Below are 27,389 nucleotides of genomic sequence, written 5' to 3' on the forward strand. Positions count from 1 at the left end.
CTTGCACTTTGATAGGATTAGCATCAGGGTTTCTGGAGTTCAGAAGGATCTTTGGAAAAATTTGAGAGCTTTTAGCGGACCGTCCGCACAGTTCGGCTGAAAATTTTCATTATTTCTAACTTGGCTGTGACGTTGAAACAACGTTCAAAATCCTGCAAAGTACACTTTGATTTTCAACTTTTAGATAGATAGACTTTTAATTCCCAAGTTACACACTTTTGTACGACTACTTTTTCAAACTACGTTTTACTATTCCGATTTATTTCCTCGGCAATTTTAACGCTTTCGTTATTTCACTTAACCTAATTGGATGGTAAACGAATGTTTGGACAAAAAGAAAAAAGGACGATCATGCTTTTTTTCTCAATTAGTAAACAAGACTGCTGCCCGAAAATCGAGTCAACGTCGCGGAAAATTACTCGCTGGGAAGCGAGAAAACATGGTTTTCGGAAAATTTCCGAGGGAAAGGAAAGCTCTGTGCGTGGTGGCTCGCCCGAGAAAATTATCGTTGCGGTTTCCAGCCGGACTCGCATTAAGTCCGACAACATTCTACGACTTAACTTTCGTCACTCTGAGGGCAACTTAAATTCCCACTAAATACCCGGCTCTCATTGTCCCGGTTCTCCCTGTTTATTTCAACTGTGTCGCGCCGTTCTCCTGAATTTTCACTCCCTGAAATTCACGTGCTGCGAGATATCGAGAAAATTAATCGAAGCATATTTAGCTCTCGACCATAGAATGCAAAGTTTGTAACGCTGTGCATAATTTTAAGTATCTGCGAATTTTGTCAATCTTCGACATATTGAGGAGGTCTGTTTAAAAAGGTAAAATGCCACTAAGAAAAAAGAAGAAAGAAAATCGTGGCAGAAAATTGCAACTATTTTTAATTTCACGTTAAAATGAAGATATGACATCTCTCCAGGATGGAATTAATCGCTTGCCCAAAACAGATGTATCAAAGTTACAGAAAACAACGGCAGATATTGTACTTTGATCGAACAACTTGCTGATTTCTTAAATAAATTATCAGCTTCACCGACACATTTGCATTATTCGCCTGTACAGATAGTACACGCTATATTTACTCGTTTGTACAGTTAACGTGTATTCCATTTATTGTTCTTATTAAATATAAATCTGTCGTCTTCCTGGACTTTCTCTTTCGCGGAAATTCTTTCGTCCACTACTGCTGTATTACATCATTTCCATACAATAATTTGACGAATTCCAAATTCGTTTGAATACACTCGCGCACACGTGCATGAAATAGAAAGAAAAAGAAAAAAAGAAGAACACGAAGAGGGGGAAAAATAAAGAAAAGAGGGGAGACATGGCCATTATGAAGAAACGAGTGCAACGTCCATATTCGTCGAAACGACGCGTCCGCTCGTTATATTCCGCTGGTCGTTTAACGATGCCTGGGTCGTCGACGCGTTTAGAAACGAATCGATCAGACCTGCCCGGTCGTCGACCATTTTTCCTGTCTGCGTTCGATCCCCCGATCGTCCCAGATGTGAACGCGCCACGTTGAATAATAAATCGACGAACCAGTTGACAGGGAAAAGGAACGAGAGCAAACGGGAGAGCCGAAAGAGAAGCAACCGAGGGAGGAACAGAGAAGAAAAATGAAGTTTGAGCCTCGTTGAAGTGTCATCCGTGTTATCGTGCGAGGAAGATCACGTTTATCTGAACGAGTCAAAGGCGAACGTTGGATTACTTGATTTTTATATTACACACGTACGTACTTGTTTTCGTTTGTATTTCTTTTTTCTTTTTTTGAAGTACACGTATTGAAAAATTGATAGATGACGACGTGTCGAATAAAAATAGGAATTACTGGTAAATATTAAGAAATAATTTAATATTTTCCTCTTTCTCGAGGAACGTTCACTCTACTTTTCGTAATTTTTATTTGTCTTGTTGTTTGTATCTCTTAGAATTGCCCGTATTTAATTCTAAATAGATGGAGATTTCTGGTTACGTGATAGTTTAATATCTTCTTCTTCCAGGAAGATTCGCTCCAGTTTTTGTAATTTTTAATTTTCTTATCGTTTGTGTCACTTGGAGTGGCTTGTACTTAGTTTTACTGTAAATAGATAGCGACACACGCCATTGATGATAATAATATGACGAAGATTTCTGGTCAAGTTTAACATTTTAATGTTTTCTTCTTCTTCCAGGAAGATTCGCTCCAATCTTTGTAATTTTTATTTTCCTTGTCGCTTGTGTCACTTGGAATGGCTTGTACTTAGTTTTACTGTAAATAGATAGCGACACACGCCATTGATGATAATAATATGTCGAAGATTTCTGGTCAAGTTTAACATTTTAATGTTTTCTTCTTCTTTCAGGAAGATTCGCTCCAATCTCTGTAATTTTTATTTTTCTTGTCGCTTGTGTCACTTGGAGTGACTTGTACTTAGTTTTACTGTAAATAGATAGCGATACACGCCATTGATGATAATAATATGTCGAAGATTTCTGGTCAAGTTTAACATTTTAATGTTTTCTTCTTCTTCCAGGAAGATTCGCTCCAATCTTTGTAATTTTTATTTTTCTTGTCGCTTGTGTCACTTGGAGTGACTTGTACTTAGTTTTACTGTAAATAGATAGCGACAGGCGCCATTGATGATAATAATATGTCGAAGATTTCTGGTCAAGTTTAACATTTTAATGTTTTCTTCTTCTTCCAGGAAGATTCGCTCCAATCTTTGTAATTTTTATTTTTCTTGTCGCTTGTGTCACTTGGAGTGACTTGTACTTAGTTTTACTGTAAATAGATAGCGATACACGCCATTGATGATAATAATATGTCGAAGATTTCTGGTCAAGTTTAACATTTTAATGTTTTCTTCTTCTTCCAGGAAGATTCGCTCCAATCTTTGTAATTTTTATTTTTCTTGTCGCTTGTGTCACTTGGAGTGACTTGTACTTAGTTTTACTGTAAATAGATAGCGACAGGCGCCATTGATGATAATAATATGTCGAAGATTTCTGGTCAAGTTTAACATTTTAATGTTTTCTTCTTCTTCCAGGAAGATTCGCTCCAATCTTTGTAATTTTTATTTTTCTTGTCGCTTGTGTCACTTGGAGTGACTTGTACTTAGTTTTACTGTAAATAGCTAGCGATACACGCCATTGATGATAATAATATGACGGAGATTTCTGGCCAATTTTAATATTTAATTTGCTTCTTCTTCTTCTTCCAAGAAGATTCACCGCAGACTTTGTAATTTTTGTTTTCCTTCATCCTACGATGGTATCTCCTGGTACGATCTTCTCTGGTTTTTAAAATAATTTAAAATAAAGTAACTAAGTCTTGTGTAGTTTTCAAAATAATTTCAGTCGGTAACGCGAGGAAGAGAATCATGGAACGACCGGGTAAAAGTTACTCTCTTCAAACAACAAATAATTGACTTTTGTACTTCTTAAAACAATTATAACGATATATATATTAATATTCAATTATAATTTCCAGCAACTGCGTAACTCAATCATTTTTCTCTTCTTTTCCTATGTTATCTTCCTGAAAATGAATAAACTTACCGAAGACTATCATTCGTTTCTTCAGAATTAAACATTAATCGCGTATTAGATTATTCAACGAACTTAGAAATTAATAAAAGAGTTATAGAGTTATTTCATTCTATTAATTTTAACTTCCAAAGTTAAACATTCGTTTGACACGCGTCAAAAATTGTTCAATCTCAGAGAAATGAATTAATAAATTCCTATCAATCTTCCAACGGTTAATTATCAATGGCAATAATTCGGTAATTCTTCCAATTTGGGAAACAATCCGACCGCGAGAAATACGTATCTCCGTTTAATTACAGGATCCCTAATAAAGGCTATCAATTTGGAAGCTGTTTGTCAGCGATAAGGTTATCAGCATTATGCCGAAACCGGTGTATTTGGTCGTGCAGTGATTAGAACACATACGTAATGAGCATCATGCGCCATTTGCTGCATGTTTCCATTAAAAGAGTCGAACCCGCTGTGTATCATCTAGGAAATACAATTGATTAAAATAACGACGATTCAAATGATATTTTTATTCCGTAGATCGTACATGATCTATACGTGTTTCTGGAATTTATCAATGCTGAAGTTTCTACTTTATATGAATACCTCTTTATACTTTTTAAATCGTCCACTTGAGATCGAATAAAAATGTCCAACGTCTTTCTATTATTATGACTATGGTATTCAAACTTCTTTTAAAGTCTTCATTGTTGCAGTAACTTTGTGTATATGTAGCAGTTTTATCATCGTCTAAGCAAAGTTTTCTCACACAGTCAACCAACGTAACTTCAAAGTTCCATATACAATACGAACACACACTATTGTCATAGACTTATTTGCGAACCGATTTCCTAATCCATAAAATTAAACGAAACCTTCTTTTTTCTCCAAAATGTACTACTTTGTGTAAATTACGAGTTTAACAAGCTACCGCACTATATTTATTATTTTAAACGATAAACCTTGGCTTTGAACTAATATCGTTTAATTTAATAATCGCTACAAACTCTGTCGTCATAACTTAATTTGACCTTTTATGCTTTACGTAATAAGCGTCATTAATAATGATAATGTCTACCGTGCAGAAGGTGAATATTAACGAGCAGAAGATTAAATGAAACTACAGACTCTAGCATTAAGTATTATAAGCCGCCAACAAACATCCTCGCGCAAAAATCTTACCACAGCCACATTATGTTTTGTTCGACATTGGAAGAAGTTGCGGGCGAATTATACATTCTAACAATTCATTTAACTTTGTATTTTAAACGACGAAGGAAGCGCGTATGCGACGTGTCAATAGTTTTATGAAAAAATACATAAAACTTAGAATTAGACCACATATCAAAATTTTATTAACCTTTTCAATCCGGGAAACTTTGGCAAGAACAAAAATGTTCGAAAATAATATTTTCCCATCAATATTCATTAATTTGAGATAATTTAGGATCCACCGATCAGCGTCGGCAGTGTCCCAGTGTCGGCACGAGATCCAGTTCCCGCCTTTCGCTGATAAATAACAAAAATAAATAACTACGCAAATAAACTTTCCCCGGGCTCAGTGAAAATATACAAAACGTATATACGTCGCCCGAAATCTATCGAAATACACAAACATATATATACGTCGCCCTAAATTTTACCGGAATATACAAGACGCATATATACGTCGCATGGATTCTATCGAAATACACAGACGTATATATACGTCGCCCTAAATTCTACCGGAATATACAAGACGCATATATATGTCGCATGGATTCTATCGAAATACACAGACGTATATATACGTCGCCCTAAATTCTACCGGAATATACAAGACGCATATATACGTCGCACGGATTCCATTGAAATACAGAGAACGTATATATACGTCGCCTGAATTCTACTGGAATATACAAGACGCATATATACGTCGCACGGATTCCACTGAAATACAGAGAACGTATATATACGTCGCCTGAATTCTATCGGAATACACAAGACGCGTATATACGTCGCACGGATTCCATTGAAATACACAGACGTATATATACGTCGCCTGAATTCTATCGGAATATACAAGACGTATATATACGTCGCCCGGATTCGAAGAGTTAGAAATAGAGGACGTTTTAAGATTTGTGTACCGAAGTGTACATCGTCTAGTTTCGTTAAATATAGCGTCCTATAGTTCATATTATTAGTACATTATCATAGTCATAATAATGCTGTTAATTATTATATACACCCTAATTTCATATAGTCATATTTCTCCACTTGCAACGTTCCCTATTTCACACACATCAAAAAATTTTCGTCAAAAAATTTCATTCGATATGAATAACTACTCTAGAATTCCTGTGACGACGACTCATTTGTCAGGTTCTAGAAAGACGGATGAAATTGGCTAGGAAATGAAACACAAAGGTAGTTGGACAGGGGGGGAGGAAGGGGATGGAAGGGGTTGGACGGCGCATTTAGAAAGCAAGTACTGTTACAGCGGTTACGGGGCCAATTCGAGCTGCAACTCGCAACAAAGTTTCGAAGTTCAAGGGTCAACTCGATTTGCCGCGGCTGCAACGAGAACCGAAGTAAGTAGGTTCTCTTAAGCGCGGCTATAAATCGCGCAATGGGACCGTCTTTTGTTCACCATAGGGTGGAACCATGAGAAATAAGGAGGAAGGAAAAAAGGGAAGAAAAGAAAGTCTTCCTCCTGAAGGGACGTCTCTGACGTACGATCGAACGTACCCATTGTGAGTATGCCAAATCTTTGTTCAATTTTGGCATAAAAATTAACGGTTTAACTGTGGCTACAAAAAGTATTGGCATGCACCCTTGTTTTTCAAGGAAGCGTTCTTTCTATCACGTTCCACATATCTCATTTTCTCGGTATTAAATTTTTGCAACTATACGAGAATACTATTAAACGATACGAAATTTGACATATTTAGGCCGAATCGATTAGTATGTAAATGCCATAATAAATACAACGGTGTGGCAATACTTTCTGTAACTACCGTATGTGGGATTTTAGGATTTTGAAATCAGGGATTTATACGTACAGTGAGAATACGATGTTCGATTATGTTATAATTGCAATAGTAATAGAAGAGACCACAATAATCATATCTGCTAATCTATATATGTATGTAAAAGTATATAAAAGGTAAAAATAGCTGACTCATTTACGTTTTAATACTCGTTGATATAACCATATATATTTGATATGGATGTAACGATTCGACAACACGATTCTCAAATGTGTATGTAAGCATGTAAGTCCTAACAGGGGTTTACAGAACTATTCGAGTACCTGTATCGACGTACGAAAGCCATTTACGTGTAAATGTTCAGTATTACACGTATTACAAAAAACTGTTCGAAACTTGTCATATACGTACGTAATAATGGTGTCTAATTGTGCCAATGAAGTTGCAAAATGTTTCCTATAATACACACAATGTACCCCTCAAAGCTTCCCGCACGAAGTGTTCAAATACTTTCACGAGTCACCGAATCTTCCAAATTGTTTGTAAAATTTCAATATAGCGCTCAATGAAATACCAAGATGTTTCCTTCCTACGACACAGACTATATACATTTACACATAGCTGAAAATTTTCCAAAGTGTGCAAACAATTTCATGGGTGGCTGTGCGATTGTTCAAATTATCTGTCAATGTTAAATGTAAATTTTTACAACGACAATAATAATTTGCGTCGTTTAGATGTTTAGAATCGCGGAACTGGGGGACAACCGCCAACTACACATCCTCGCGCCATTTTGTGCGCGCGCCTCGACAAAATGGAATCGATAATTCCCGCGGCGGTCAGGAAACAATTTCTGAAACGCGGTCGCAATTTTTCGTCGGCGAAACAACATTTCTAGGTAGCAGGCTAATGCTCCAAACTACCGGCCATTAACGAGTTAATGCGAATAATTTTTCAAACAAGTTGCAAAGCCTTTCGGAGGCTCGTTTCCACCGAGAAAGGAGAGAGGGTAAAGGCGCGTACATACGCGCGGACGATTGTTCCGCGTTTCAAACGCGAAACGCCGATTTTTTTTACGGAAACTCGAAACGTGTGAATTCGATTGTTTGCGGAGAAAACGTTAAACGCGCGTTTGAAACCGCAACCGGCCGTGTTGCAAAGGTTTTGTCGGCAACAATCTCGGTAGAAATTTGGTTGGATCGATCGTTTCCGCGGTTTCTTGAACGTTGCACGGGAGATTGGGTCGCTTTGAATCTGAAACAGATTCAACAATTTTTCTTTTTTCTTTTTTTCTTCACTTTCACGTAACAATTCACAGGTCCACTGACATTCTCGACAATCGTTCGTTAATACGAGGAATCGGCGAGAAAATGCATCATCGTCTCGACATAGCTATCCATTTTTTGGGAATCGAACATTTAAAAGTGATCCTAAAATTGTTGCAGTTGTTGCAAACGTTGCTTCGAAGTATCGTTTCAATGTATCGTATATTTAGTTTAGGAAATAATTTGCAAGAACTGTACGTATAAGACGATGCAGGTTTCTCCTTATTTTAACAACGACGATATACAGTCTGCCTGTAACGAATTGCAGCAGACGTCGTTTTGCGAATCATTCAGCCGTAACATTGTTAGCCTTAAATCGCGATAATTCGAAGGTTTTCATTGAAAAGGCGTAAATACGCGACAGACGGTACTTCGTCATCAGCGACGGTACTTCTCGATTCTCATCGCTATTTTAAAGCAATGGAACTTTGACAGTCTTTTAGCTATTTAAACGCGAAATTTTGTATGATACGTGTTAACATATGAATAGAGCTAGATGACTTTTACAAGCGTCGTTTTATATGGCTTCTATACGTAAAGGCGTATCACTTTCTGCACGAACCTCCTAATTAACCGGTGCGCAGATTTTTATGGAATTACACAAAATTTAAAGCTACGAAAATGGACAGAACGTACATGATGTGCAAAAACATAGAAAATATTCAAACAACAGTGCTATTTGTCATATCTAATATTGGATTGGATATTGATAAAATCCGCAATCACTTAGTTGCCAACCCAATAGGTCCTACACCCTACTCCTTTAATCGTATCCATGAAAATATGAATTTTCATATCAATCTGCAGTCTAGTAATCGCAAATATATTTATAATTATCAGGCAATATTATTCGGTATTAATATAATTATATTCAAAATTAATATTGGAGATGCGACTCTGTTTTTCCTAAAATTCGTTTCCTCCAAGCTTGTTTTACACGCTTCCTTTGCACTGTTTACTATTTCTACGCTATGTTTCTACCTTCTTTCATTGCATTACCTTTCCTCCATTTTCTCTCGTTTCGTTTTCACCGTCATCTATCATTACCCGCATCTCCCGTTGTCTCGAGCTGCTTCCTTCGACTGTCCTAGCTCTTTCTTCTTTTTAAAGAAGACATGCAACTTTGTTTCATTTTTATTTTCTTCCAACTCGTGTAGCTTTTTATCATCGCACGTACCGCGCGACTTTTTCATTTCTTTTTCTTTTAATTTCTTCCTTCCCTTTCTGTAATTCTTGCCGAGAAGCAAAATTTTCCTTAGGAAAGGAACATCGATTATTTCTCAACAGTTTTGTCCATTTCGATCAGATATTGCTTCATCCATTTTCTACGCTCTTTCTACGCTATCTTCGCCCCTTTTACAACCCTCCGCTGTCCTTTATCCCTTTTATCAACTACAATGCTATCTTACCCCCGTTCTCACATCCTCTTATCTCCTTTCGCCCCTGTTTCTCTCTTTCACCCCTTTCCATCCTCTCTCATCTTCCAACCTCTTGAACTTTCCTAATGGATTACTGATCGCTGGAGGATAACAGGAAATTCACCGACGAATTCGTGAATTTCTCTCCGGTTAAATCGAACTGTAGAACGTCTCCTTTATCATATCCTTTTCGCTCCATCTCGTCCGCACTATCAAATTTTCTTCTCTGTTTAATCTGGCTTTTTAATAAGATTCTTCCTTGAGTTTTCGTTTCCCTGCATTGTGCTTCTTCTATGTCTTCTTAAGGAACAACGAAACGAACGAAGAGATACGCGACTGTAAATGATTCTCAAAGGTAAATATTTTGTAAATAATAATTATTACATTCGTAGGTCAAATTTAGCTTTATGGGTCACTGTTAAGTTTACAATCATAGATTATTAATTAGAGATCAAATTTATTGGTATAGATTGTTTATCGAAAGGGGTTAAAATTGTCTCGTTATAGATCCTAGATAAATCGTAGTAGGAACAATGGAGAAATATTCGTGAAACCTCTTCGAGTTTCTGCGAGGGAAAATTTCAAATTTCCTCGGACGTTTTCTGTCAAACGATCCGGCACGATTTTAATCAAATTTCCACTGAGAAGTCTATCGATATTTTCAAACAAGTTGGCTACATGTCTCCGTTTTACAAATTGCACGCAGGGAAAAGATGGCTGGAAAACAATTTACAAATTGCCATTTCAATTAAAATTTCGCTGTCGTGTCTACAGCGTCGCGCAGATTGAACGCGCGGTTCCTTTTTTACAAACTACAAGGGCCAAACAAAATTCTACAAACGTACTATTCGTGAAGAAAATGAATTTTTCGAACAATTCGAAATAGCAAAAATGCAACATCGCGAAGCCAACTCTGCTCTTCTCCTCAACTTCTTCTCGTTCCTGTATCTCTTCTTTTTCTCGATCGTTTTATTCGCGAGAAGCATGGAATACATGCAGAGGTAATAGCAAGATCAAATACTTAAAAACTATGTGAAATTTACCAACGTCTATCGAAACGTAACATTCATTTGGGACAGAAGAATTAAAAATTAGAAGGACAGAAGGATTAAAAAAATAACGCACGACAATCTCTTCTTCTCGTATCTGCAGAAATATCTTCAACAATTTATAGACGACAATTCAATTCGCTCGATGGATATCGTCATTTCCTTTCTTTTTAACAATCGGTAAATTATCTTCTCAGAATAATCCATGGCAAGCATCGAACGCGATACGTAAGACGACACGGTACGCTTCTCGACTCCGTACGCTTCGACGTGCAATTATATCGTAGCGATATTCGATGCACTTATCGGAATCGTTCGAGTTAACCCCGTTGAAACGCCATTGAGAGCCGGTAACTTCGCCCTCCGGATGCAAACTTATCGCGAACGTAAACCCCCTTTGCTATTATCCCTCGAAACATTAAGCCGATATCGAAGGGATTAGCCGTGACGTGTTCTTCGGAGGCAATGGCCGGTTGAAACTTTCATCCGTCAGACAGCTCTCCGTAGTTGTAGATTGATCTGAGGTTCGAGAGTGATCGATTTCTTTTCTCTTTGCTCTTTTATAGTTCGTTACGAAGTTGCGAGAAGTAACTACTAGCCCATTCTCTTTTCGACTGGTTGGTCGATCGACGTTGCGGTTTCTCGAATCCGAAAATTTGCAAATTTTTGAACATTTTGAAGATTCCAAATTTTCAAGCTCAGAACGTTCGTATTTCTCGAATAACCAAACTGTTAAGAATTCAAGATTTTCGTACCTTTCCCACACGCTCCAAATGGAATATCGAAATTTCGCAATAAATTTGGCATATTTTCTAAAGTTGGAATATTCGAATTTATTTTAAGATCTAAGTCTCGATATTTGGAAATATTTTATTATTAAGTCTAGAAATCGATCGTTTTCCAAACGTTGGAATTATCAAACTCAGAACGTAGAATTTTCCTCCTTTGCTAAAAATAATCCCAAAGGCTTAACAAACCGTAGCACGTACGATGCTATAGAGATTAAAAAAAGAGGTAGCAAAAATAACGAAGATTAAGACAAAAATACTGCCAAGTATCGTACGTAGAGGCATGAAATATATCGATAGACGCAGGTCGGGCTGACGGATATTTTCTGCCGTTCCACTTCTGTCAAAGTTCGTCAGAGAAGCACGTGCGCGATATTCCATTTATCGAGAACCTGTTCGATTTCATTTATTTCTTTGCCGACCTGGTCATTAATGGGACAACTTCGACGCCCCCGTAAATTTCTACGACGCCTACGAGAAAAGGCGGTGGAATGACGCCCCGTTGGGAATGACTCGCGTTTCGTGCCGATCTCCATGTCGAAACTCTTTCTAATTATCGTGTCTCTCTTTTTCCTAACTTGCCACTTGCTACTGCCGCTAAATATTAAACTTGTTATCTTTTCGATCGATACGATTGCTGATATTGTTTCAGATGAACATACGACATGGAACAGTACATTTTCAGTTTGTCAATATTTAAAGAATATCCTGTCGTGTTAACTGAAAATCGAAAGGTAGTTAAGTAAAAAGAAAGGACGTATCAGCAACTTTCGATTAAATCGAGTCGTTGTTGCTAGGTAGCGTGAAAATATTTGGTTGGCAACTAAGTGATTACGGGTTTTGTCGTTACCACCTAATGACAAATTCCGCAATCACTTAGTTGCCAAGCCAATAATTTTTCTACATGTACATCGAATAAGAAAATCCTTTCTGCATTGAAATTCATCGTAATAGTTTGAAAGATGTAACGGCTGTCTTTCTTTTTTTAGTCTGACCAGATACGTGAAATCGATACCTGGTTATTAAATATTAAAAGTCAATTTTCTCGAAACCACCTTCTCCTGGCAGATACGTCTGTGTGAATTAACAGGACAATATCGTGAGATATAAATAAATGGGGGATACAATTTATCTTATTGGAAATATAAATTTTACCTTTTTTTTCCCAACTGATATTATATATTGCTTTCTGTGTTTCTTCCTCCGTCCTATGCCGAATATTAAATTATTCGTTCGACAAGCTTCGCAAGTGGTAATTTTACTTTGATTTCGTTTTTACAGTGCTCTGATCAAACAACGTGTTCCGTGAAATAAGATCTAAAATGCAAAACAGCTTCCTCGCGCGTGAATCTCAAACTATCTATTTCAGAATGCTTCTGAATATCTTAACCTCTGTTCCACAAACTCGTCATCGTATCAAGATAAACTTGCAACTAGTAATAGGGGGTTACGGTAATCGATATCTCGAATATCGATACTTCTCAATTCTAACAGCGATATTTTGTATCGGTGTGACGATATATCGCGGTATCGATAGCCGGCTCATAAATGTCGAAATGGACCGATCAAATAACTCACTTCTGAGCAAACTAGCGACAAAAACATTGCCCGGTATCTCGTTACACCACCGCCCAATCGTCTCATTTCCGAATCATCGATTTTCTAACGTGTTCTCGGAAGCATGATTCTCAACGACTTTTTTTTCATAAATATTAACCCACGGACAGCAGTAGTTTTCGAGATATTCGTTAAAAAAGAAAAAAAAAAAAAAATAAAACTGCCACTGCTCCATTTGCGATACACATCACGTGTATCGATACTCCGAGTATCAATAGCGGTATCGATAGCAAATATCGACACGATACAAACGTACCACCATTTCTAGTCACAGCTGTAAATTTTTCATTGTAGAAAAATACCAAGCAATCATTTTCAGTTAACTGTACGTACCGGATTTCGAGAAGCTTTTAAATACCAACCTCTTTGAGTCAAAATTGCCATATAATTTTTGAATTATTCAACAAATGATTCAGGAGATTGAAGACAGTGTGTAACATTTAACGAGTGGAATATTTGATAATAATAATAATACAAATCTATGTTGTGTGTTATATCTATATATATTATAAATAATAAAATATAGAAAGACGTTGGTCATCTTCTTCCTGGTAAAATCAACTTTACTCGCATTATCGCTGATATTATTTTATATTTTGTATTATTTACTTTCAGCATCACTTGCTACATCCGACAAACACAGGCGCACAAATTTCTGCGCTATACTCAACGGACCGATCTTTTCCATCTTTTCACTGTTTTCTTCTCATTACTAGACAAAAGGTTCTCAAAGAGTTTCGAAAATATCGGTAACGGTTTCTCGTTATTCAAGCGTCCAATGTAAAAACACATTCGTAATTCTTTGAATTTAACTTTGTTTCTAGCATCCATTGCTTTTTTTTCTTTACTGTTTTATTTAACATTTTTCATATCCTCGAAAAGTATGTAAGACACGAATTAACGTGTCAAAGTAACGCTGTACCACTGTAAAGGACACGACGATTAAAGGATTCTATCAAAATGTAAGAGAAATCTAGAAACTTCAAAAGAATCCTTAGACGCAACATCGTTAGAGAACAAGGTAACCATCGTAAAAATTCTTTATACAACGTGCTCTGAAATAACGATTTCTTTATTAAGGAAGCCATAAACCCTTCCCCGGGAGAAGATACAACGGTTAAGATGAAACGGGAAACGGAAACCGCGCGACGGAGCAGCGACGAAGATAACGAAGCCGTTCGAGCCAGGTACCACGTAACAGCCACTTTCAAGCAAATGCATTTAAGGGAATAAATGGATGGTCAGCGTGATGAGGCGCGTTAAGTGCCGCTCGCCAGGCGTAGCACACGTGTCAAAAGCAAACTACGAGTACGGCTCGTATATCGAAAAAATTACGGACCGAAAGGAATATCATCGGGTATCCTTGGCAAGTCGAAATATCGAAAGATCACATATTTTTCTTTTTTTCTTTTAATTTGTATTTTTAAAATAGAATGGACGAAAATTTCTGCAGGCAGAAGAACTGGCAAAAAAAAAAAAAAAAAAAGAAACAAAAAACAAGAGTAGATTCTCTTTATTAATATTGAATATGCTTTTGAATTTGAAATTTCCAATAACAACGTAGAGAAATTTCTTGGAGGATTTGTCAGTAGAGATCTTTTGTTTCCTTTTTTCAAAAATTCGTTTGCACTTTTAAGAGAAAACGGGCAAATTCTGTATAAAATTCTGACTAATTTAAAAGCTTCCGCCGGCCTTTTGCGATTGTTTCCTGGCACATCGACACTGTTTCGTCACGAACGATGTACTTTTTACTTCTAAGGAATCATCGAGTCTCTGCTTGTATTTTCCACAGTTCTCGAAGCTGTACTACAGCGTTTTGTCGATCGAGATATTTGGAACATTTTTGCCGCTCATTTTCCCCTTGAAATTTCATTAGAAATACAAAATTATGTTCCTGCGTTCTATGGCACAACGGTATACGGTAAAAACGACACGAAAATAAATTACTTGCTACTTTAAGAAAGAAGAGGAGCTACCTCGAATTTATTGTAACGACCAACGACAGCAACCAAGAAACAAAAATTGGCGGAGAAAAAGAGATTAAATCAAATAGCAATTCTGCGTATATCGTCAGAGAGAATATGGCACGGGGTAGAAGCTTGGGTACAGTGTACGTGCACAATGTAATAGATGGGCACGCGAAAGTTGTACCGGCTGGGCAACGCAAGAACTTAATCATTTTCGATGTTATCGTGGTTAATTTAGATTAGGTGTAATATCGCATAGCGTATACGTATTTTACCCACGTCATTGGGCAAAAAAAAAAAAAAAAAAAATAGAAAAAATAAAGAGAAATAAAAGAACAGAAAGAGAAAAATAGAAGAAGCTTTCGTTTTATTGTTACTAAAATAGAACGTTTTATTTCCTCTGCTTGTTGCACATTATGGAACCGTCGAATAAATACAATTTGGTTCGCACAATTTGCTTTGCTAATTAGAAAGTTGTGTAAACTTCCACAGTTAAGTAGGTTTCGTACAGGTTCGCTCTACGTAGAAATTACCGGACGACGAAAAGTTTGTCAATGAAAAGCAGACGATATGTTTCTTAATTTTGGGGAAAAATCCGTTGGAATTTGTGGACGACCAAAGGTTTGACGAAAGAAATGAAATAGTTAAAAAAAAATGGAAAAATAAATATGCAGAAAATTTGCCAAAGACCTTGCAAATGGGAAACGAATAATATTGCGTTTAATTTGCAATTGCGAAAGAAAACGAATGAAAATTTCTGGGAATGGAAATGAAAAATGTCGGCGAAAGGGAGAAATTTTGTTGCTTTAGAAAGAATGCAATCCTTTCTCCTTAATCCTTTCGCAACGACCAAGCTGGCTAAAAAATGTGCAGCGGAGCACTGTGTGCGATTCCTTCCCACGAATGAGACATTAACTTGCAATTCCGTGGGTTATCTAAATTGTTTTACAACGCGGCATTCCACCGTTTTATTTAGTAAACTTCCGCCTTAACGGATAACGCACACGTGTGCTGTGTGTTTTTGCTAGAACGACAACTATCTGTTCACCTAATTGAGTAACTTCAACGAATAAGCCAGATATTCCTATATTTTTACATAAACGATAAAAACTAATTAAAAAGTAGATAAAACGTAACTAGAAAAGGAACGTTATAAACGAAGAGGAATTTACACAGCGTAGAGAATGAAAACGATTGGACTTTCTATTATCAGGAAGACTTCGTACAATTTTTCAAATGAACAATTATTAACTAGCAAAAATGTGTAATTTACTAAAAATATATAGTCACGATTGTATAGAATATAAGAATCGATAATAGAAAAATTCTGATCCTATTAATCAATATATACCGTGTACATATGTTTTTAACATTTAAGAACGGAAATACTGTTGCTCAACGGGCGTAAACAACTACATACGTTGATTCGTGGGATCGAGACGATACAGAGGAAGGAGAAATAAGATGAAAGAGCCAATGCATCAGTGGGAGCACGCGTGTACCGTTATATCGTTCGAAAAGGTAAGGAAACGTGCGCCGTAAACGTGTACAAGAATGCCCACGCGTGCCTCTATTCCGGTACACGTGTCGTTCACCATGCATCCAGAAGTTCAACGCACCACAAGAATAATTAGAGCTGAAAGTATCCCTTGAGCGATGAATTTTTCTTTGAATAAATCCATCTAAAATATCAATTTCATCATTCTTGTATGATATTGTACGTGTCGCACCTACGAATAATGTGAATAATTTAGATATAAGATTTTTTTTTAAAAAAGCAAAATATTTAGCAAATCTCTTCCTCTTCTTCTTCGTCTTGCATTCTTTAACACGTCGTATCGACAATACGGTGATTAGCGATGATTTTACTCGTATCTGGTCTCGCAAGTCTGTCGATTTGATAAATTTCCCGAGATTTTCTCCACCTTCTTCCAAATCGAATATTCGCTCGTGTTCTTCGATGATTCTAAATCCGTCTTCATCTAATCTTGTACATTTTAGAATTATACTGCTGTTCGTAGATGCACTGATACTTGTGTTGCCGTATACGTTCGTGTACATGCACACGTTTCCTCTTACCTACCTTACGAATTATCTTCATGATAATTTCATCGATACCGTTTGTTAATAAATATACGTTTTAACATCGTCGAAAAATAATATGCAGATCGCAGAGCAACGTGATAAATCCACGAGAAAGAAAGTAAATTTACAAAAGAACGCAAAGTAATGTAATTAGGCGAAATCCGTAAATACGCGAGTCTGCTGATATTTCTGGATGAGCGTGTGCTGCACTGTAAGTGGTAGGTGGCAGAGTTCACATCACGGAACAGCTTTTCTTCGTAATAGAAATTTGTGCGTTGGTCCTGTGTGTGCAATTAGTATGTAGTCTGAACAGCTCGATCTCTGCTATTTTATGTTGGTTCGGCAAGGGAGACTGGGATATCGCTCTGTTATTTCGTGTGGTTCCTCTGTCCACTTTTCGCGTAATTAGAAACCAGCGGATTTGATCTTCCTTTTAATCAGAAATCTAACCAAAGACGGTTTTAACGAAGAATAGTTAGAAACGCAGGATATAAGAAACGATATTTCTGTCATATTATTAGATGCTTCAATTATAATAAATATTACTATTACTAAAGGGGAGGAGGGTAAGGTTAATTCGTACAAAATAAGGCATGTTTTTATGAATTATTTGTGACGACACAGTTAAAATCTCTTTATCAAAACCTACCTAACGAACGAACTTTGATTTTTTTATTTCAGACGATCCAGCATTAAGTTACGAGCAATTCTACTTTTTTCCCAGACACGTCCGAATAATTTCTGCCATTGCCGTATTTTTTAATATTTCTCCGTGAAAATTTTATACAATATTCTTCGAATGTCATACTTTGATGTACTATTGGTTTTAATAAAGAGATTTTAACTGTGTCGTCAGAAATAATTCATAAAAACATGCCTTATTTTGTACGAATTAAGCTTACCCCCCACCCCCTTAAGATATTCTTTCCACCCGAAAGAATCGACCCAGAGCCATTGGATTTTCCTTCGTTAGCGACACGAAGGAAAACTGCGAGTGTCTAAAAGGTCGATATGATCGAGCAAAATTCTGCAACATTTGCAATTTCCATTGATTCGTCGATTGATCCAGAGAACAATATTCCACGACGTACAGAAAAATTTCAGCTATCGAAAGTCTGGCCTTCTAAAACATCGATACGAACCTCGGCCAAGAACCGCGAAATTTGAAATCTTTCGAAGAACGTAACCCGTCTGAAACTTGCTGCGTGTTACCGCAGAAAATCCGATTCTCGCAAGTTTCACGGTGACCTCAATCACTTATTTGTAACTTTAACGTTATAGTATGTATGTATATATTGCGATTATGGTGGTATCATAATTTTCAAGTGAAATTCAGTAATTTCCAAGTAGGATGACGAGGCACGCGTTTCTCGTTACGTGACTGCATTCACGCGGCTGTTTATCGTAATGGACACGATTCAAGGGGAGCAATGACGGAAAATGATTAATCGGACGCGGTTGTTTAACTATGACGAAAGTTCTCGGTCACGTCTCACGGTGCGACCTCCACCACGGAAATGAGACACAGTTCCCTTCTAACTGTTGGAAACGTGTCTCGATCTTTAAATGTCCCCTCCTTTCAGGCTACAAGAACAACGAAACTCGTTATTTTATTATTTTCTCATTGACAAGCTAAACGAAACCAGTATATATTTCAATTATATAGTTATATATTCAATTATATAATTATATTGTCATTTATATATTTTCTTTTTTCATCAATATATTAGGTTGTCCAAAAAGTTTTTCTCGTTTTATAAGGAAGCGATAAACAACATTTCTTGTTTTATATTATTTTATCGAATTATGCATGATCTATTTTGTTGTATTTGAAACTTTGAAACTTTCTTTGAAACCTTTCTGGGCAAACTAATATTTTGCATGCATAGCTTTCGCATAAAATTAATTGTTTTAAAGCCAAGTTAGCTTTACATCATAAACGTGAAACCTATAGCCTGTATGAAAGACAAAGACAAACATGAACGTCTCTTCGCTTGTCTTTCATACGACAAAATTAAAGTTAAAATATCTGTTAAACTAAGTTTTTCTATATAAATAGATTAATACCTTTTTATGTATTAAAAAACATATGGTTCCATAAAAAAAAAAATAAAGTTGACCATAAAGTCTCTCGTATTACTGCAAACAAATAATTTGCATCGTATGATGTCTCTCTTCGAACCAAAAAACTTTCGTTAAAACATTTTTGTCACAACTTTAATTTCTCGCGAGATACTCTATCGTTTCCAGTTAAACGAAACACCCTGTATATACACGAATTTTCATTTTTGTATGTATAACTCGATGCATAGTTAACCAGTGGCAACGACGTTTCTTTGCTTATAATTTGCTTATAATTTAATTTTAATGTAAGAATTCTAACATCGCATAATTTCTGAAAAATTGTAGATAGGAAGATGAATCATTTTGTTAGATTTTCTGAGTTCTGTGATTTGATTTATATGATAAATAATTCATCTTCCATACGATTCGATACAAGTTTTTAATCCCTCCATGATTCATTACAAATTTGTCAGTATTCTACGATTCGTTATAACTTTTCCATCCCACCACGCAATTCATTATATTTACGATTTATTATAAATTGTTCATTCCCCCTATAAATTTATTATACATTTATTATTTCAACGATTTGTTGCAACGAATGTTGCATATCCGCTCTATCGTGTGTTACAAATTTTTAATCACTTTACGATTTATTATACATTTTTCCATTCTTCCATAATCCCTTGTAAATATTTTTATCCTATAAATTGTTAAAAGCTTGTCATCCCTCCGTGTCATCGCTGATTTCATTCAAATTTTTTATTCTGTCTACGCAAGGATTAAGCAATTTCCATTCATCGCGACCCTCGAACGATTCGAGTCTGCCAAACTACGCCAACTATTTATAATAAAATTTCCACACCATCTACCAATCATTACAGATTTCTCAACCCTCGTATGATTCATAACTTTCAACGATTTACTAGAAATTTCTCAGCCCACTACGAACCGTTGCAAATTTTTCAATCCTCGTACGACTGGTTACGGATATTTCTACCCTTCAAACGATTCGTTGCGGATTTTTCAATGTTCAAACGACTTGCAGTGAATTTTTCAATGTTCGAACGATTTACAGTGAATTTTTCAAACGTCCAACGATTGATTCATCGCAAATTTTCCAACCCTTAAATGACTGACGCCAAAATTTCTGTCGTATCATTTATTATTACAAAGTTTTGAACTTTCATGGATGGATAACTTTATTCTCTTGCTTTTCGGCCTTGAAAATGGGGTTGCCGCGTGATTGTGTGTACAATCTTCATTAATACGATGCTTTAAAGACTATCACCACAACACTTGAAAGAATTGTTGAATTTCATTTAGCTAGCTCCTTTCGACTTTCTACTATTTTCCTCATCCATCCGCTACTCTCTACTCTTCTGGATAATTCCTTTTCTCTTTCAACTTCTCTGCATTCTTCTATGAAGCGTAACATCCTTTCTTCAGCTTATCCACGCAATTTACAGTTTGTCTTTGCTTTTACCGGCAACCTATTGAGTCTCTCCTCGTTAGCGCATCTGAATCTCGTTATCATCATCGACTGATCCAACTGAATGTTTAAAGCAGCTAAATTTCGTTTCGCATTGTCTAAGATCGGTCCACGTTTATCCAGGCAAAATTCTCTCATTTGCGAAAAATGAAGTTATCATCGCATGAAAAATTTCAAGTAACTGACAATCTTTGTTTGGTAGGACATTACGGTTGGACAGAGGTGGACATATCGTGAGCAAAGAAATAATATTTGGTTTCCTCGTCATCTTCTACTCAACTACATCGGGTCTTCTTCAAACACTCTGTGCTCTTCTTTCCTCCCTTAATTCCCTGTATTTCTCGTTACACCTTCCTGTCGCTATCTCGTCACATTGCGACTAAACTGTCCTGCCAATTTGTACAGGACTCCTGCACACGTTGTCCCGATCTCCCTTTATTACGTTTATCCCATTCTTCTCGTAGCGTGGTTTTACATATTTCACAGCGTTTGTTCGAAACCTCTCAACTTACAAACGCGAGTGAAAATTCCCAAAGCTGGAACGGCCCGTAACAAATTTTTCGTCGTCCGCTTCGTCCGGAAGAAATATGGTTCGAAGTTTGATCCGCGCAGAAGGCATGGAGAAGCGGAAGTGAGCAGTGGTTTAAAGAAACGTGGAAAGAACAGTATAAATACCGAGACAACCCTTCAGACGCAGATATTACTAATGGACCTTTTTATATCGACTCTCTTTCACTGGCTCCAGCCAGTCGCTCAAGGGTGACGTGTCCTTTCTTCCCTTTTTCCTTCGACCTCCGTTCCGCCGTTGCAACCCTGCTGCCATCGGTCGTTATACCGATAAAATTACGAAAAGCCAGCAGCATAGTTAACGAACCGCGGCAAGTCATCGTAGTGTGGCGCGAATTCAAGCGATCCAAGAGCGTGTGTCAATTAAGGTAAAATTATTTTCATGGTTCTTAGCTTAATGGCCAGCTTTTACGGTTCAGGTAGAAGTGGTACACGCAGTTAAAAGCTACAGAATGTGCACGTCAACTGTCGCTCGTATAACTCCTGTGCATTGTTCCTGGTTATTAAGTCAAGGGAATTACTTCTTTGCTCTTTTATCTGAGATTCTTCCGTTAACAGACTTTGTGAATTTCACTTTACTTCGTTGGATATTTCGAAGGTTCGTTTACCATTTTATCGGTAAGAGAAGGTTTCTACGGAAATCTTTCTTACTTCCTGTTGCGTGTAATTTGCCACATTGCGTGCACGACAAGTGTCCATATTTTGCAACGTAACGTAAACAAAAAATGATCCACGTGGATTACACCCAGTGTTCAGTTAAAATACCAGTAGCTTTTTGCATTAATACGCTTGCGTATAGATCCAGTAGAATAAAAGTTGTATAAAATAATAAATCGATGAATACAAACTATAAAATGAAAAAACGCTAAAGGATGTAAAATAAACAAAGCAAATATACCATAAGTAGACCGCAGATTCTCATGTTTTGTCGTTTATGTTTTATTTATGGGAACGTTTAAAGAATGGGCATTTGCAAGAAATTTAAAAGTGCGAGGTAGAACATTTATTGTAATATTTGGTAGGTGAAATGCATCTTCGTTTAGCTATCGTTTTTTTAACGCGTTTACAAAAACATAATTTTGCATGAATACCACGCGATCTGATTATAAAATAAATTCTAAAATAAATACAAAATACGACAAAGAAACTACAGCAAAGAGAGGAAATCGAAGGACATCTATTTTGTGTGCGCGAAGGCATCGACCATAAGAGAACAAAACAGCGATCAAAGACAAACAACGGGTTCAACGACGGATACCGAAACAAAGACTTTGCAACTTCCGCGTCATCCGGTTCGCAAATTTTTTTTCTTTTTTTTTTTTTCTTTTTTTGTTCTCTCGATGTAACGAGGGAAACGATTTTCCTCTACACTCGCTTCTACATATACGTCCGAAGAGAGGAGAAAAAAGAATCGGCGAAGAAGAAGAAGGAAGAAGAAAAAAGAATATCGTCGTGGCACTTAACCACTTCCGGAGCCAACTGCAACGATAATCCAATAAATCGACGTATCCGCGATCAGCGGCCCCGTAGCTACCAGGCAAACACGTTTATCGGTTTTTAAGGAAAGCAAAGAGTCTCGTTCGATGGACGAATGAAAACAAGTTGAAATAAGTTGAAGGATAGGGAACACGGAAGAGGAATTAATAATCCTTCGACCTTACTGTGACCAAGTTTGTTCTACAAAGATTTTTTCACAATTCTACTGCAGCGTGCTTCTACTGGAAAAAGGTTTTAAAATGAACGAGCGTTGTAACGAATGTTTCTTTTTTTTTTTTTTTACGAGTATTTTGTCGTGACGAACACTTTTTACAAATAATATCAGAATCAAGATGTTACGACGAATACGGAAAAATATCATCGATTTGCTATTGACTTTCTTATTGCATTTACGACGAAAGAGAATTTGTTAATTTTTCTAATTAATTATTAAATCGTCTTCGTTATCGTTGGTGAAATTGATCAGGAATTTCGTTCAAGTATTTAGCGATTGAATATTTCTCAACGCAAAAATATTTCTGTTAAATATTTTGCCACGTAACGTTCGCCATGAATTGACAAAATATAGTGAGAAAAATATTGCAATAAATATGGAATTCGTGAAAGGGAAGCTCGGTGTCGAGCAACCAAGCTTTCTTCCCACCCCCTCGCGCTCAAGCCCGCCCCTTTATACAGAAGCGGAACATGTATATAAATAAAATAGAATAAAACAGAATAAATAAAGCAATATACACTATGAATGTATAATATCTACATATTATAATACGCATATATTACGCAAAATCTATAGAACAATAGAGCATAAAATAAATACGTTGCTCTTGATGTCAACTTAGAATTGCAAAAGAAACAAAATAAATCAGTGTCTCGAAAATGTGTTTAAATTTGCATAAACTAACTGAACGAGCAAAACTACAATAAATATGAAATTTATCAAAGGGAAATTCGGCGTCGAGCGACGAAGCTTTCTTTCCACCCCTTCGTAATATTGGGAATATAAATAAAAAAGAATAAATAAATGTATACTATGAACGTATAATATATGCATATTATAATGTACATTATAAAATCCATAGAACAAGACGATATAAAATAAACGTATTGTTCGTAACGCTACCCCAGAGTAGCAAGAAATAAATGTCCCCAAAACGTGTCTAAATTTCCGCAAACTAACTGAACGAACAAAATTGCGATAAATATGAAATTCGCGAAAGGGAAGCTGGACGTGTACCAACGTTGCTTTCTTTCCACCCCCTTGCGCTTGGGCTCGCCCATTCGTAACGTAGGCAGGCGCAGTGTATGTAAGTCAAAATGGAATAAATAAAGCATTATAAAACAAACATATGTATGGTTCCTAGCGTTAACTCCGAACTGTAACAAATAAATCACCGTCACTGGAACGTGTCTGCGGAAATTTCTGCCAACTAATTGAACCAACAAAATCGCAACAAATATGAAACTCGTGAAAGGGAAGCTCGACGTGGATCAACCAAGTTTCCTTCCCATCCTCTCGCGCTCGAACTCTTCACGCTAATATAGACTAATGGAATACGTACGTAAATAAAATGAAGTGAAACGAAACAAACAAAGCGATATATACTACGAATGTATGGCATGCGCATGATGTATATTACGGCACGTACATTGTGAAACATTTATACGATAACACGGTATAAAGTAAATATATACGACTCTTAATGCCAACAGGTGTAAGAAATAAATGTTGCGAAAACGTGCTTCAGTTTCTGCGAACTGAACTAATTGAACGAACAAAATTGCGACAAATATGAAATTGGTCAAAGGCAAGTTCAATGTGTGGGAACATATATATCTATATATTACACGTATAGAGCTTGGTTTGCAACGCAGCAAACTGTTGGAAACTGCCCCCTCACACGAGATAATTCCCAGGCAGGGCCCCGGTGAATTCTGCTAAGCATCGCGACGGTTAGCTTGGCTGACTGCCGGGGGTGGAGGCTGGCCGGAAGTCGCTGGGAAAAATGCATCGTGTGCAGACTGGGTCACGCGAGCGCACGTACGTCCCGAATTATTACTGACCTGGAGAGTGGCTGCCTTTACGGGACGCGCTCACGTTCGACCCATTTTCTTCCCAAGCAATATAACACGGTCTGTCGCGAAAATAACCGAGCTTCTTAAGACTAGGAAAACGCCAGTAGCGGCATCGATACGAGATCGTGTAAGGTAAAAACACCGTTCGTTATCGCGTTATCGTGGAATTTGTCATGGCGGTTAAATCACTCGAAGCCAAATTACACGAAACGATTAACATCGGAACAGGGATCGTTAGCGCGTCGGAAAAGACGCGCTTTTGTCGTATGGTGATGCATCGTACGGTTGCCGTAGCAGCTTCTCTCGAAGACGAATTGGTTAAGATGTTGCACCAGCCGCTCTACTCGCCAAATTTAGAACCGTGCAATTGCCTTTTTTTGTCTCCGCGGCTTAAAATAACAACGAAGGGGAGATGTTATGACAGCAGTCGAGACACGCGGAAGTCCGTGGCGAACATCCTCGAAGGAATTCCACGGAAAAACACGCGACCATCGAGGTTGACGCGTCGGTTGCTCGTGAAAATCGTTGCATTTACTTCGAATAAAATAAGACGTTTCTTTCGATAAATTGCCCGTGTTTTGCTATTTTCGAGCATTTCGGTTATTTCTACGACGGATCGTATACAGGATGTTCCGCAATATGTGACACCTGTTTCAGCGATGGGCGAGGGAAACGTGTTTTCCTATTTGAGATTGTTTCTCAGTTGCAGACATTTCTGCGTGCAATGGAACCTTGTTTATGTGAACTATCTATTATCAAGATTGCCAGTAAGCGTACTTTCGTAATACGTATAAACGCTTAGTCTTGTAACAAGTATGTTGATGCGTGAAATCATTTATTTTTGTTCGAAATGAGCTGTACGCGTTTAAGAAGAAACGCAGTTAAATTCTAATACCGAAACTAGATTAGGAAAAGCATAATTTGTGTCAGATTACTGAATTTCAGAGTATTTTATCTTGCATCTTATAATACTCTCAATGGTATGGATTAAATTGGATCAATGAATAAAACTAGCTGAGGTCCGAGCAAAAATTAAATAATCTAACACTCGAGCCTAGATCCCTATGATAAGTATAATTAGACACGCGTAACCATGAAGATTATAAAAATTCTACCAATTTACGGCGTTTAACGCGAATAGAAATTAGGACAAAATGGTTAGAACATTCTGAAGGGTTCTAGGCTAAATTAGGGTTAATAATAGGATTATTAAAAATCCTCCCAACTTATGACACTCGACGATAGTACGAATTAAGAAGAAAATAGCTAAAATACTCGGCGAGATCCCAGCGTAAAGTTAGAATTAATAATAGGATTAAAAAACCCCTACGAATTCGTGGCATTCAACGTGAAATAAAAATTAGGATAGAGATTAAATAAGAATTGAGAAACTGGTTTCCGGTTAAACAGCGCATTCGAAGGGAAGAGAAACGGTGTAACAGATACTGGCAGTACAAACTGAGGGCCATTTTACTACACGCGAGAGACAATGAAGATAAGAGCATTGTGTAGAAACGAATGAAAGGAATCCAGAGACACAGAACTATACACCGAACACGCCTTTGCTTAAGTGCACGTATGCGTAATACCAAATAGCTGCAAATCTAACCTAACCCCAGATTATAAAGGTCAATAGAAACGGGTTACCATGTTTTTAATAAATGCAAGAAGTAAGTTCGTAGCAACGAGCGTTTTCTGAATAAACTTGTTTAACTGTGTGTAAGATTCAGCGTAAGGATAAAAATAAACTTAATCAACTGTATGAAATTAAGCTAAGCAGCCTTCAAGGCTAGAAAACGAAGAAAATTAAGATAAAAGGGAGGAATGTAATCCGCTCAGCGATATATATATACAGCATATAATTGACAAATTATCGGTGATAAACTCTACCGCAATAAAGAACACCTATTTACAGATATGCGTGCAAATCATGGGCTTAAATTACAATATTTTAGGAATAAAAATCGGAACGGTGAGCGCAATTTCCAATCTTGTCGAGCGAACATCACCGTCGACCCGCCTTTATTAACTCATTGCTATTCTAATATCGAAATGCCTGGATCCTGGTTCGAGTCGCATTGCACTGGCGAACGCAATCACCTGCATACGTGGCGTCGAATGCCTTCCAACCCAGAATCGCAGATATCCCGCCATAGGGATACCGCACAATGCGCCATTTCCGCCTCGGTGTGCGCGCGTTTATGCGTCGCATCGCGCTATAACGTGTCACGCGCGCTCCTGAAATTTATGCCGACGATAGCTCATCCAGAATATTTTATATCTTCGTTTGTCCCGCCGTAATTATTTCTCTTACTGCTCTTTTATCGGTCGTTAGCTGGCTATCGTTTCTCTTCGAGTAGCAAAGTTGGCCATCCTATTCTTTCCTTTCGACTCGGTGGCGATCTACACGATCGATCGATCTTCGGATTTTTTTCTGATTTTCCTGTGGACTGATCGACGTTGTCTCGTAAAGAACAAGAATACATATACATGTAGTAGGTTTTCATCAAATAGATTTTTTAATGAAACTTTTCGTTACTTTCTCTTCTCCTTGGAATTGATGACTCGTGCCTCTCAGAATCTTTTGTCTGATTGTCTTGTGGACTGGTCGACGTTGTTTTCGTAAAGAGCACTTTTTCTAGAATACACATGTGGTAGGTTTCTATTAAACGGATCTTTCTTACGGAATTTTCAGTTACTTCTCCTTTCCTTGAAATTGGCGATTTGCTGAACTGAGGGTCTTTTGTGACTTTTCTGTGAACTGTTTAATATTGTTCCGTAAAGAATGGTTCTCAGAATTTATAAATATGTATTCTATACATATATATACTGAACAGTAAGTCTCTATTAGACGGGTCCTTTTTACGAAATTTTCAGTTACTCGATGAATTATGCATCCTCTCGTGAAAGAACTTTTACTAGAGTCGAGGGGCAAAAAATTTGGAAAGAACGA

General features: G+C 37.1%; 1 protein-coding gene and 1 long non-coding RNA gene across 2 annotated transcripts in view; both read right to left on the reverse strand.

Moving 5' to 3' along the window:
- LOC117230769 (syndecan) overlaps positions 1-27,389 on the reverse strand; it is a 232,181-nt gene that overhangs the window by 141,689 nt on the left and 63,103 nt on the right. The window lies entirely within an intron of this gene.
- LOC117230770 lies at positions 26,279-27,192 on the reverse strand. The gene is made up of 3 exons (XR_004492851.1): positions 26,976-27,192; positions 26,751-26,886; positions 26,279-26,674 (listed from the first exon to the last, which is right to left on the reverse strand). It is a non-coding gene; the product is annotated as an uncharacterized LOC117230770 (long non-coding RNA).

Source organism: Bombus vosnesenskii, unplaced genomic scaffold, assembly GCF_011952255.1.
Source record: "Bombus vosnesenskii isolate JDL3184/JDL3185 unplaced genomic scaffold, Bvos_JDL3184-5_v1.1 scf7180000013267, whole genome shotgun sequence".
Taxonomy (NCBI): Eukaryota; Metazoa; Arthropoda; class Insecta; order Hymenoptera; family Apidae; genus Bombus; species Bombus vosnesenskii.